Genomic DNA, 11,744 nt, shown 5'->3' with positions numbered 1-11,744 from the left:
ATCATGCTTAGCAGTTTGTGTGGCCATCCTTTGAGATAAAAGTCAGTGGTGTGTGAATTCAATTTTCACATACATAAAACTTTCCATATCACTCCCAAATTCCTGTGTTTTAGGTGTACCCATATTTGTTACGTTGCTTCAGGGAGTGTCAACTGTACTTTAACTGTGGGAAAATGAGATCAGAAAGAAATAGCATTTCGTTCATTGGAAAAGGATAGACAGGCTGGACTGGTGACAGTTCAGGAGGGTAGATTTCACATTCCCTTTCTGTGGATTGTTGAAAGAATCCATGTAGATTGAATAAATGGTATGGTAACTATCACAGTACTGTGTAGAGATGGCAGTGCAGAAATCAACAAAGAATACTAAGGATAGGACCTCAGTTTGCTGTCTGAGCATTCCTCAGAAGTGGTAAGAAACTCAGGTTTCTTCGCTAGAAACTGAATGGCTCTGAATATACAGCTTGATTCAGGCAATAAGCCAGGTGCAAATATCCTTGTGGTGCTTCGTCAGATCTCTGCATTCTCATTTACAGTGGGGCTCTCTGTACTACAATGATTTGGCCATTAGTGCTTTGGGACAACTTCTACAATTGGGCAAGTGGTGGCCAGTACTAGACATACCTGAACTCAGTTCTGGATGTGCGTATAAGTCCATAGGCCCATCTCTGTGAGAATCTGCAAAGGTAAATGAGTAGTCCAGTGCTGAAAATGCCACTTCTTTTTGTGACCCAAGGAAACCGTAGGGTACCCAAAAGTTTGTCAGGACAGGGCATTTAGAAGCATAAAAATAGATGTCGTACCTAAATTTCATATCTTAAAATCATAGAATGGCTTGGGTTGGAAAGGGTCTTAAAGATCATCCAGTTCCAACCCCCTGCCATGTGCAGGGACACCTCCCACCAGACCAGGCTGCCCAAAGCCCCATCCAGCCTGGCCTTGAGCACCTCCAGGGATGGGGCATCCACAGCTTCTCTGGGCAGCCTGTGCCAGTGCCTCACCGCCCTCTGAGTGAAGAATTTCCTCCTAACCTCTAATCTAAATCTTCCCTCTTTTAGCTTAAAACCATTCCTTCTTGTCCTGTCATTATCTGAGTAAAAAGTTGCGGTCCATCTCTTTTATAACCTCCCTTTAAGTAATGAATAGCTGCAATAAAGTCACCCCGGAGCCTTTTCTTCAGGCTGAACATCCCCAGCTCTCAGTCTGTCTCCATAGGAGAGGTGCTCCAGCCCTCTCATCATCTTCATGGCCCTCCCCTGGACCCCCTCTAACAGCCCCACATCCTTCTTGTGCTGGGGGCCCCAGACCTGGATGCAGCACTCCAGGTGGGGCCTCAGAGGGCAGAGCAGAGGGGGACAATCACCTCCCTCGACCTGCTGCCCACCCCTCTTTTGATACAGGGGCTTACTTTGAAAGTCCTTACTTGGGCAAAACAAATACCAACTTCTTGGGAGTTTTGCATGATGTGAAGGCTTGCTGATAGGCCTGTGGCTATTTTTTTGTTTGCTCAAAATCAGTTTGTTTATTTCTGCTATATCTTAGTGTAGATCATTATCATTCAATGGTAGGTGATTATATAAACAGTCCCGGCGTGGTATAAAATAGCAGTTACATCAAGAATCTGGCTCTGGGTGTTCACTTGCATTATCTTAATTTCTCAAACTTTTGCTTTTCTGTATATTACATGAAAGTCTCTCATATCTGTGTGAGGAGATTTATTTGGCAGTAAAAATGTCCACTTAAATTGAAAATTCTGCTATTTACCTTATAGAAGTGAATAGCTTTCAATAAATCAGTCTACTTTTGCTTTCCTATTATTATTTATTGTTTATATTACAGTAACAGACATATCTCCTGTAAAGCCTTTCAGCTTTCATCTGCAAAAGGGAGGAAAAGTTGACATCGAAGCACAATTGAAGGGAAAGTGCAGCTGGACCTCTGAATTACTCTCCACTGCTGGGCAAGTGGCAACTCTCTCTGTCATCATTCAGCATTAGAAATAAGCCATTGTTCTCTTGCTTGTCAAGGCAAGAATTATTACCCCTTTAAAGGGGTGCTCAGGCCCTAGAAGAGGAGGACAACAGTCTCTGAGAGCGACACATGGCTGCTGCCACAGTTCAAGGGAATGGCTGCGAGCAGACTGCGTGCTGCAGTAAAAATGGTGTGTAAGCCTCTGAGACAGTTAAGAATACCATGTGCAAAAATCCAGAAGCCCATCTGTAACCCTAGACACCTACACGTTTTAAAAGCATGACTCTAAGTGTCTTCTGGCAGGAGAATTTAAGTCCTTGGCCACAGCTGTGTACCCTGACACTCAGAGTGCCGTGGCTTGGTGCAGGATGGGGGATCACATGCACTTTGTTGTTCTTTGGTGATTTTTCTTCAGGTTAAGTATTGCAAACGCTCATCACTGGTGTATATGATGTGAAAAGCCTCTTTCTACTTTATTTCACATTCTCTTTTTGGTGGGATGTAAATTACTTTTAGTTTGTATGCCTACTGATTTCTACATTGGAGATAGTGACTCTGCTTACAGAAATCTACTATCCAATTTAAGTGCATTCTTATTTAACCCTGTTGATGACTTGGGTGACTTCATCCCAGGGACTTCTGGAGGTGTTTCACCTCTTTGTTTAGCCTCCTTACTGCTTGTACTGCTGAAAATCCTGTTCAAGCACCCCAGTAACTGAAAGAAGCTGACTAAATATTTTCTAAGGAAAAGTAGGACAAGTCTGTACAACTGGTTGCAAAATGTACTCATCTGTTGGTGTGCTGTGGTGCAGCATGCTCTCTGTGTCATGCAGCAAGAATCCCCAGTCTGTCCCTGTAGCTTTTCCTGATGTTGAAACTGCTTTCAACCCTGATGTTATTTCTGTCTTTATTTTTGGCAGCTGGGTGGGCAAGTTTAAGTTTTGAAAGGCAGGGAAAGAGAGAGATAGAGAACTGCTTGGTGAAGGGGTCAGAAAGGACAGGCTAGCCGAGAGTGGTTGGGACTGTTAGTGCATTCCTCTTCCCTCTCCTCACAGGGCAGAGGAAGGCGAAATCCTACGTGGAGCCCAGAGACCCCTTCCCCATACTTTCATCTCACCCACCCTATAAGCTTTGTGTCAAAGCCAGCCTCTTCCTGCCGGAGGACGACTGGATGTGATTCCTTTCAGAGGCTGTCAGCGCTTCTCCCCTAACTGCCCTGTGGAGATGCCGTTGAGTGACATGAAACACTTTTCCTCCTGACAGAATTAGCGAGCCATCTCTCCATGCTGCCCAGCTTCGCCCTCTGCCTGCACCTGCACTCATTACGTGGCCAAAACTGGGGTCTTGGATACCGAAATAGCATTGGGTCACTTCTCCCATGTTTGCTCCTGACTAAGGAACTGTAATTACAGGAAATTTTCATTCTTCAAACAGAAAATTAACCCATTATTGGAACAAGAACGGAAATTGTTTTATCTATGTCCATTTCTTTCGTTCCTCTCCATTTTTATCATGTTGGCACCTAGGAATTGTCCTCCATTATGCACAGTCGATGGCCTTTCCACATTAATTCCTGCTCTGGCTACAGTCTCATCAGGTATCCTGTAAGAGAGGAGAAGAAAATGGTGGGTAGCCTATCCCAACAGAAGTGCCATGGATGATCTCCGATAAACAAAAACTTCCCTCTCTCTAGGAATACATAGGATAAAACCCTGCAATTAAGACTCCCCAGTTCAGGATTTTTATCCCACATGCTCATTTTGGCTCTCTGAGTAACAGCATAAGATGGACAGATAGATATTTTCTAGGCACACTGGTGGGTGATCAGTCCAGTGACTTGGTGGTGGGAATAAAAAAAGTAGTGTTAACTTGCATCCCCCCGTGCTGTAGTTGATGCTTGGTTATCCTACCCCTCTCTCTATGGTTACCTTGACCAGTTTGTATTCTCCATTATTAATTGGGTATATTGGGTTATGAAAGCAGGCCTTACCTTTCATTTGGAGACATTTCCCTCATCCCAAAGTTGTTGTGACTTTTTGAAGGAATGTTTTGACTGTAGCTGTTAACTTATGCTGACTGGAGCATCATGCTTGACAGACTTCCAGAGACCTTGCCTTGCATTTAAACATATACTTTTCTTATTGCCAAAATATAGATGCAAATATGTATGAAAAAATATGTTTATTACATGACTACATAAAAATAACTAAAAAGAAACAGCACTTTTTAATATAAATTTTTATTTTTTTATTGCATATGTAGTTGGGATAGGACGTATTCAGCCAAGTATGTATTTATTCAGTATGAAGTATGTATACTGAAATCCATGTTGGGTTTACTTATGCCTGGATTGAATCTGGCCCTGCAAATTAGCAATATTATGTTACTATATTACAATATGCTGTCATTTTCATGCCTCTGAATTTATTAAGCAGGATGTAATATGGCAAATCTTTACAAATTACTCATTGTTTTGGTACTGGATGTTGGCAGTGTTATCATTAACGTAGCAAGCCAAATGACCCTTGCACTAGATTTTCCATGTTATTTTCCAAGCAGATGTCAATGCAAGAAACTAAGCTCAGTTTATCTCAAATTATTGCACTTTCAGATGGTTATTCAATCCGTGAAGTATGGGACAGTCCATATCCACATTATCCCAAGGGAATCCCTTTGAAAGAATTGTGACCTCTTTGATCTTGAAGGCGAGAGGAAAGCGTTTTCTTCCAGATCTTTACTTGATGGAAGCTCTGCTTCCATATACTGCCAACTCTATTAATCTTTTTTTTTTCCAAGGGAAAATAGCCATTCTGTCCTTTTCCACCTTTAATTTGTCCCATTCAGGTTTGTTTCTGGCAAAGAGGACTCATTTCTTCTCTAAAGAAGCAATCTTTTCTTGTAACAGCCTCTCAAACATTATGATCTTACCATGGCTTGACCCTTTTGGAAACACTGAAATGTGAAAAAGGGCTCTTGGATCCCATGGTGATGAGCAGGCTTAAAAGCACTTAGGTAGATCAAAAAGGCTGAGTTACTGAGTTTTGTGGCTTCTGTTTGGATTTTTTTGTTTCATTTAACCTGTAGTGTCAACACAGCCAAAACTCTGAAAGGCATACCAGACAGGAAAAGCCAGTTGGGAAATGACCTGAAACTGTTGTAGGCACTGCGCTTTTAAAGCGAGCTTTTTTTATTGTCTGCAAAGCAGCCACTGAAGATCACTATCCTCGTGTTATTATTATTAGCTGGTGCCGTGCTGAGTATCCCTCTGAATAGTGGTATTTCATGCAGAAAAAGAAAATCCAAGAAAGCTCTCACTTCAGACCTAGAGTTTTGATTTTCTTATGGCAGGAATTTTTCTTCTTCTGATTGTGAAGCCAAAGCAAAACTATGTCACAGGGCCTGACTCTTTTCATCTGGCACTTGAAATCAATTATGAGGCATATGCAGAAAGGACTTTAGAAGTGCTTCAGAGAATCCTGATTATTTTCCTAACACAAGCTTTCTATGTTATTTAACTTGCATTGCTAAGAAAGAAAAAATGGTTGTCTGCTATGCAACAATTATGCCATAAAAAGAAAGAAAAGAATGAGAAAGGCAAAGTCTTTATAAACCTGCAAAGGAAACCAAGTTTAGAATGACCTTTCTCGACCTTTACTATCAAGGCACAAAGTATATGTTTCTTAATGTCCAGTTCTAGCTAAACTTAATCTATACGTTGTCTACCATATTCCCTCTAGGGAGTGCAATGCCAAACGAGCACAGTGTTCTCACATCAAAATGTTCCACCAGCATCGCTGTGGGCTGTGGGGGATATTAAGTCACTCAGTCCCCTTGCTGCTTTAGCCTGGAGAAGAGGCCAAAGTTCAACAGTTTCATTAATTCATTCAGGAAGAGAGGAAAGTAAAAACAAACCAAGTATTTGTTTTCATTGATTGTCCAGGTTTCATTGATTGTTCAGACAACCAACACATTTGGTTGTCTTTCCCTTTTTCCACTTCCTCCTTTTCCCCCTTCCCAAAATCAGGTGATTATGGAGCTTTGCTGTCAGCGATGAAGATATGGAAGATGCATACACAAATCATTCCATAATGTTCATGTATATGCGGTCTGAATTTTAATATTTGCTTTAAACTAATCAATTTAACTTCATCAGACTGATAATTTTTAAGCATAGACTCTTTGTTTGTTATGGTTCTATATCCTCTGAAACCTGATTATTATTATTTTTTTTTCTAATAGTCATTGAACAAAGACTATGTTTCCAGAATGCTGACTGGTTTGCAGAGCTCTGGCAGTGTGAGATAGCTCCTTTTCTCTCTGAAAATGCAACCTCACGTAGCATATAGCAATTAAACTGTTGGGAAATCTGAGAAACCCTGTGGTCACAGGAGATGCAATCCTACATCGACTGCAAACTCCCTGCCAGATGAAATAAAAATAGCTATTAATTTCGCCATGTTAGGAGCTAAAACGTGCATACTGGAGCCAAGCTCAAAAGACATCCGTTTGTGTAGGCTTTCCACTGAATGTGAATGCAATCACGTTGTCAAGTAGTGAAAACAGAGGCAACTATCTTAATACAGGACACTGCTGTTGCACTTGCCTAATCTGAAGAAATAGTCTGAGACATTGATGGGTACAAATTTGAGAACTCCATTGGACACTTAGAAATCATATTTGGTGTGGCAATGTGTAATTCACCCATACAAATGGATGAAAGTTAAAGCAATGAGGCCAAAGAAAGGAAAGAAGGGCTGGGCCAGAAATATGGAGGATAGGAATAGATTACCTTGGTTAACGTGGTAGTTCAGGAGTTCATGAGAAGTTTGTGACTGCAGTTCACTGTTTTTCTTCTGCAGAGCAATTTCCTCTGTTCTCTTCCGCCCCTTTGATGTTATTTATTTTCTAGTAACACTGACCTTGTGCATTGAAAAATAAAGTTTCCTCCACAGACAAGCACCAACTGAAGAGATTTTTCTTGAGTATGAATTCACATTTTGTAAATAAATTTTCTTACAAGTTTTTCTGTCTCATCCATAAAGTTGTATTTTATGTTTTAGGTTAAAGGCTTCAAAAAAGTGCGCAAACATCTTGGAAGCCTATATTCTCTGGCTTTCAATAAGATCTGAATTAGTCATTTAAATCAGATTTGAAAAGAGAGCTGAGGCTCATAAATCACTTGTGTGCTCTTGAAATTTAGGGTAAATTCTGAATGCAGTTTTTTTTTTTTTTTTTCCTACGCATTGTTTGTAATGATAATCTAATGTTTAGCCAATGCTTGGCTGTAGAACAACAGAGAGTTGTGAGATGACCAAGCTCATTTCCTGAGCTGCATCTTTTTGTTTTCATAATAAGTCTTTATGTAGCGTTTCATTTAACAGGCCTTGTGGACTATCTCTTGGTTAGATTCTACATGTTTCCTGCCACTTGCATGAGCTGAAAAATGTAACCTTAAAACCAGAGCCAATACAAATATTTTTTCATAGAGTGATGTAACAACCAGATTTTTGTTTCACAAAATTCAGACCTACTAACAACTCTGAAACTTTCCTCTATTTTCAGTCTGTCCTGAAAAAATGTTTCAGGCAGTCTCTTCAAACTATATGTTGGTATCTTGTTACAGATAATCCTTGGAAGTTAGATCTTGCACAGACGGACATCGAGAAGTAGCCGCTACAATGTCCTGGTGTGGAAACTAGAAGCCTACCTTTGGCATCTTTTCTCCTGACACTTAAGGATGACCCTAGTTCATGAAAATGGAAAGAACTATTCTCCCTGAATAGAGACTGCAATTTATCATCCTGCAGATAAATCTGCATCTTGTCAGTATATCAGTCATTTTTATTTAATGCAAAAGTATAGGGAAAGAATTCATTCCAAAGTCATCAGCAGTGACCTGCTAATATTTGAACAAAAACAGGTGGTAAGAGCAGCAGATTGATAGAAACACACTTTTCCAAGTCATGTATATCCAAGTCTTTTGTGTTCGTGTTCTGTTTTTCTGATATTGTGCTACGAGGTCCTGGCACTACTGAGAAAGCTGGGGATTTAGCAATGGGAGAAATTATTGCAGAATCACCATCCAAAAAAAAAAAAAAAGTTAAAGTTTCAGAAAATTGGGATGCTGATATTCTTTGAATTAGGTGAAAATCTGTCCTAGGATAACCTGTGTGCATTGCACACGTGCATGGAAAGTGTCTCAGAGTCTGTATATTTTTTTCACTGTTTTGTACATTCATTGTTATGCAGAAAAGTTAGGAACATCTTGCAATTTGCCTTACAGTCAAAGTCAACTATGACTTCCCCCTCCCCCATATAATTCCTGGGTGTAATTGCTAATTGGTGAGACTAACTTTGTAGGACTCATACTCTCCTCTTAGGCTTTGTAGTGGAAACCTGCATTGACAGCAGCTGAGTGAAGTATCTCTGTGTTTGCATGGAGACCAACAGCTACTCCAAAAAGAGAGAGTCATAGTGGGTATTTCTGGAGAATTTGAATCAGAAAGTGTGATGGTAATATCAAGGCCAAGAGAAAACAGAATTGGAATCTAAGGGAAAAGTTTGCTCTATAGGCATAATTTTGGGGAAGAGGCCAGCTGAGACAGTCAAGGCCAAAGTTTGTCACCATGGGATATGCCCCTGAGAGGTTCAGCCAAAGGACTCGAACGTTGGAAGTTTTTCAGTGTTTTTTTTTTTTTCTTTTTCTCAACCAGTGTAAGATTAATTTATAGTGTTTGGGCAGGGGGAGAAGTTGGGGGATGGGGTCATATTGGTGGCAAGCTGCCAAAATCTGCTTAACTTCTTTATCAGAAGAAAAATAAACTTTCATCTGCTTTTCTGATGTATTTGAGTGTGAAAATGGGTGTGTTGCGAACTGAATGCAAAAGCTGCTGCACAGCAATGAATTTCAAATTCTTAAAGTTTATGAGACATTATTAAACCTGTAGTTATGGTGGTATGTTAGCAATTGCTGAGTTTTACTAGCTTTACTTGAGTTCACTTAAAAAAAATGAAAAATCTCAGTGAATTGAGTCTTGGTTTCCAATGGCCAACGTTCAATTGCTGCTTGGATTTCTCTGCTGATTGCTTTGATTTGCTGCTCAAAGGCCAACATGTAATTCACTCAGTCTGGTCCTGAGACTGATTACAATTTTTAAAGTGCCATCTCCCGGTCTCAGTTTTTATTATTTATTTATTTAGATTGGTGAAAGGCCACTGCAGCTTGCTTTTCTATTGTGATCTTTAAGTGAGATGTGCCAGGTCTGCAACACAGACCTATTTTTTTTCCTCTTTCCACTTCTATCTAATTGTTGTAAAACTGCAATTTTTCAAGGATGCCAAAGCTCCCAAAATATTTTAATTTACACTTCTGTATCCAAATTAACCATTGGCTTAATAAGTTCTCCAGTTACTGAATTTTCCTGACTCTTCTGTCCATTTTATATATTTATATTTGTAAGACTTCTTTAAACATGACCCTATTTTTGGTCACCTTAGCTTTGCCAATCTTTAATGGTTAGGCTTAAACTTTGTCAGGTGTCTGCATCAAGAAGAATATATTTGCTTGGGCAAAAGTACACCAACATAGTCTAGCATTTTTCAGAATAATTTAAAGAAAAAAAAAAACCAACAACATGGTTTCATTTATATTTTAAGTGTAAAGTATATATAAAAAAGGTATTTTTAGTCAAATATTTTGAACCAGAGACCTGACAAAGTCAGCGATTTGGGTACATGAGTCAGAAATATATCTTTTTATATTTACCCTAAAAATCTTCTGATATTTGATGAAATTATCATTTTTTTTGGGGGGGGGGAGGGGGGGAAGGGAGGTGTTTGTTTAAGAAATCCAAATCCAAATATATTTTTTAGGAAAAAAAAGGAAAAAAAAAAAAAAAGAAGAGGTTGCAAAGCCTGAATGGAATAAAGCATTAACACTTTGGGTGTTGAAAATTTCAGTTTTGCCCAGATATTGCCAGGTAATTTCTTGCTTGATGCTATGTTTTAAAATGCTTTTGGATATTCTGTTATGAAGCTATTAGGAATATCATTGAAAATGCCAAGAAGTCAAATATTTTTTTCCCAGAAGATTTAATGTAAGCATAGTTAAACAAACAAACCCCTCTATCACATGTTGAATGTGAAGAAAAAGTGAAGACAACACTGTAGAGTTGCTCATGGTGGACGTGGCAGGGCTGCAGTTGAACGGGCAAGGGTTTTCCTAAATGTTAAGTCTGTCACAGGCAAAACAGTCTCAACTGGGGAAATTTTATTTTATTAATTTATTGCCAAGTAACATAAACTTTTAATTACTGATTTAGTATTGAGGAAATGATAATAATAATAATAAAAAGACAAAGAAATGAACATTTGGGGAAGCACCTGTTCTCCCCTTTCCCCAGGCCTGGCTTTAGTCTGACACCTCTCCTTCTCAGCCCTGTCACCATAGGTATAACCACAGCCTCGTGTGGTCCCCTCAGCGAGGTGATGGGCTGCACAGCAGGCTGGGGACACCAACCTAAGGGCTTTCTGCTGCTTTTCACTTGTTTTCCTCTGCCCTGACTTGGGACTGCACCCTCAGGGGGTGTCCCCACTCAGGTGTGGGGCCTGTGGGCCAGTCCCTCAGGGGTGTCCCTGCCCCAGTTTTTCCTTTGTTTTCTCAAAACATGTCTTCCTCATGCATCTCCTGCATGAGCAGCTGATTTCTTTAACTACTTCTGGGCAGAGGTGCCATGGACTTCCCCGACAGGCTGAAGTTTTGGGGTGCTCAGTCAGCAGGGCCTGGTGGTGAGCAGCCCGGGACCTCCTCCACACAGGGCCCTGGCTACCCACACCCTGCCATTTAGACTCAGTAGAAATTTAGGAATGTTGCCTAGCTTTATTGATTCTTGCCTTTACTCCTTAAGTATATCTCTTGTAAATACAGGGCATTTTAGAGAATATTTGTTTAGAGCATCTGAATATGAAGTCACGTAGATAGGCATGTTATTTGGAATTGGATTATGCTGAACCAAAATGCTTTTGTGCAAGGGCACCTTGTATCATAAGGGTGGGCCAAGACATCTCATCATCAAGTGAATGCTAATGGAGCTTGCCGTAATTAAATGTCTCTGAAAAACCTGGAGACAATTTCCAAAAAAAAAAAAAAAAAGCTGAAGGCATTTTGTTGTAAGAATTTAAGTTGCTATTTGCATATTGGCATATCTCAGAGATGCAAATCTCAGAGAACACATTCAGGTGTAGTATATTTGGTATGGAGCTGATTCATTATTAACTTTTATATTTAAGCTGCTCCATGAAATTTTACTTTAGTAGATATTTGCTCCTTTTTTTTTTTTTTTTTTCTTCCCCAAATGTTACATATTAAGTTTTGAAGAGGAAAAAAAAGAATCAAATATCTTTTCCAATGTTTTCTGGTTCTGGGACTGAAAAGTTGCTCCAACAATTTTTTCCCTCTAAGTGTTAGGCACTGCTATTTGAAAACTTAAGGAGAGAAGGAATAGGATGGCAGTGTCCATTAAAAGCAGGGACTTAGTGAAGAGAAAGGACTGCGCAAACAGGAGTGAGTATTATAATGTTTTCATCCTGCAACTTTGTTATGTTGGTTTTTAAATACAGTTTGAAAGAAAATAATATCCCTGCTTATATTTGAACTGCAGTCAGCTCTCTGTGCAAATACCAATTGATGTGAATGAGTTATGCCAGCAAGAAATAAAGATAGAATATGTTATTTAAAAACCTCACTTGTCAGATAAAAGGGAGAATAATTTATTA

The sequence above is a fragment of the Cygnus atratus genome, chromosome 3, assembly GCF_013377495.2.
Source record: "Cygnus atratus isolate AKBS03 ecotype Queensland, Australia chromosome 3, CAtr_DNAZoo_HiC_assembly, whole genome shotgun sequence".
Classification (NCBI taxonomy): domain Eukaryota; kingdom Metazoa; phylum Chordata; class Aves; order Anseriformes; family Anatidae; genus Cygnus; species Cygnus atratus.
This window is presented reverse-complemented; position numbering follows the sequence as displayed.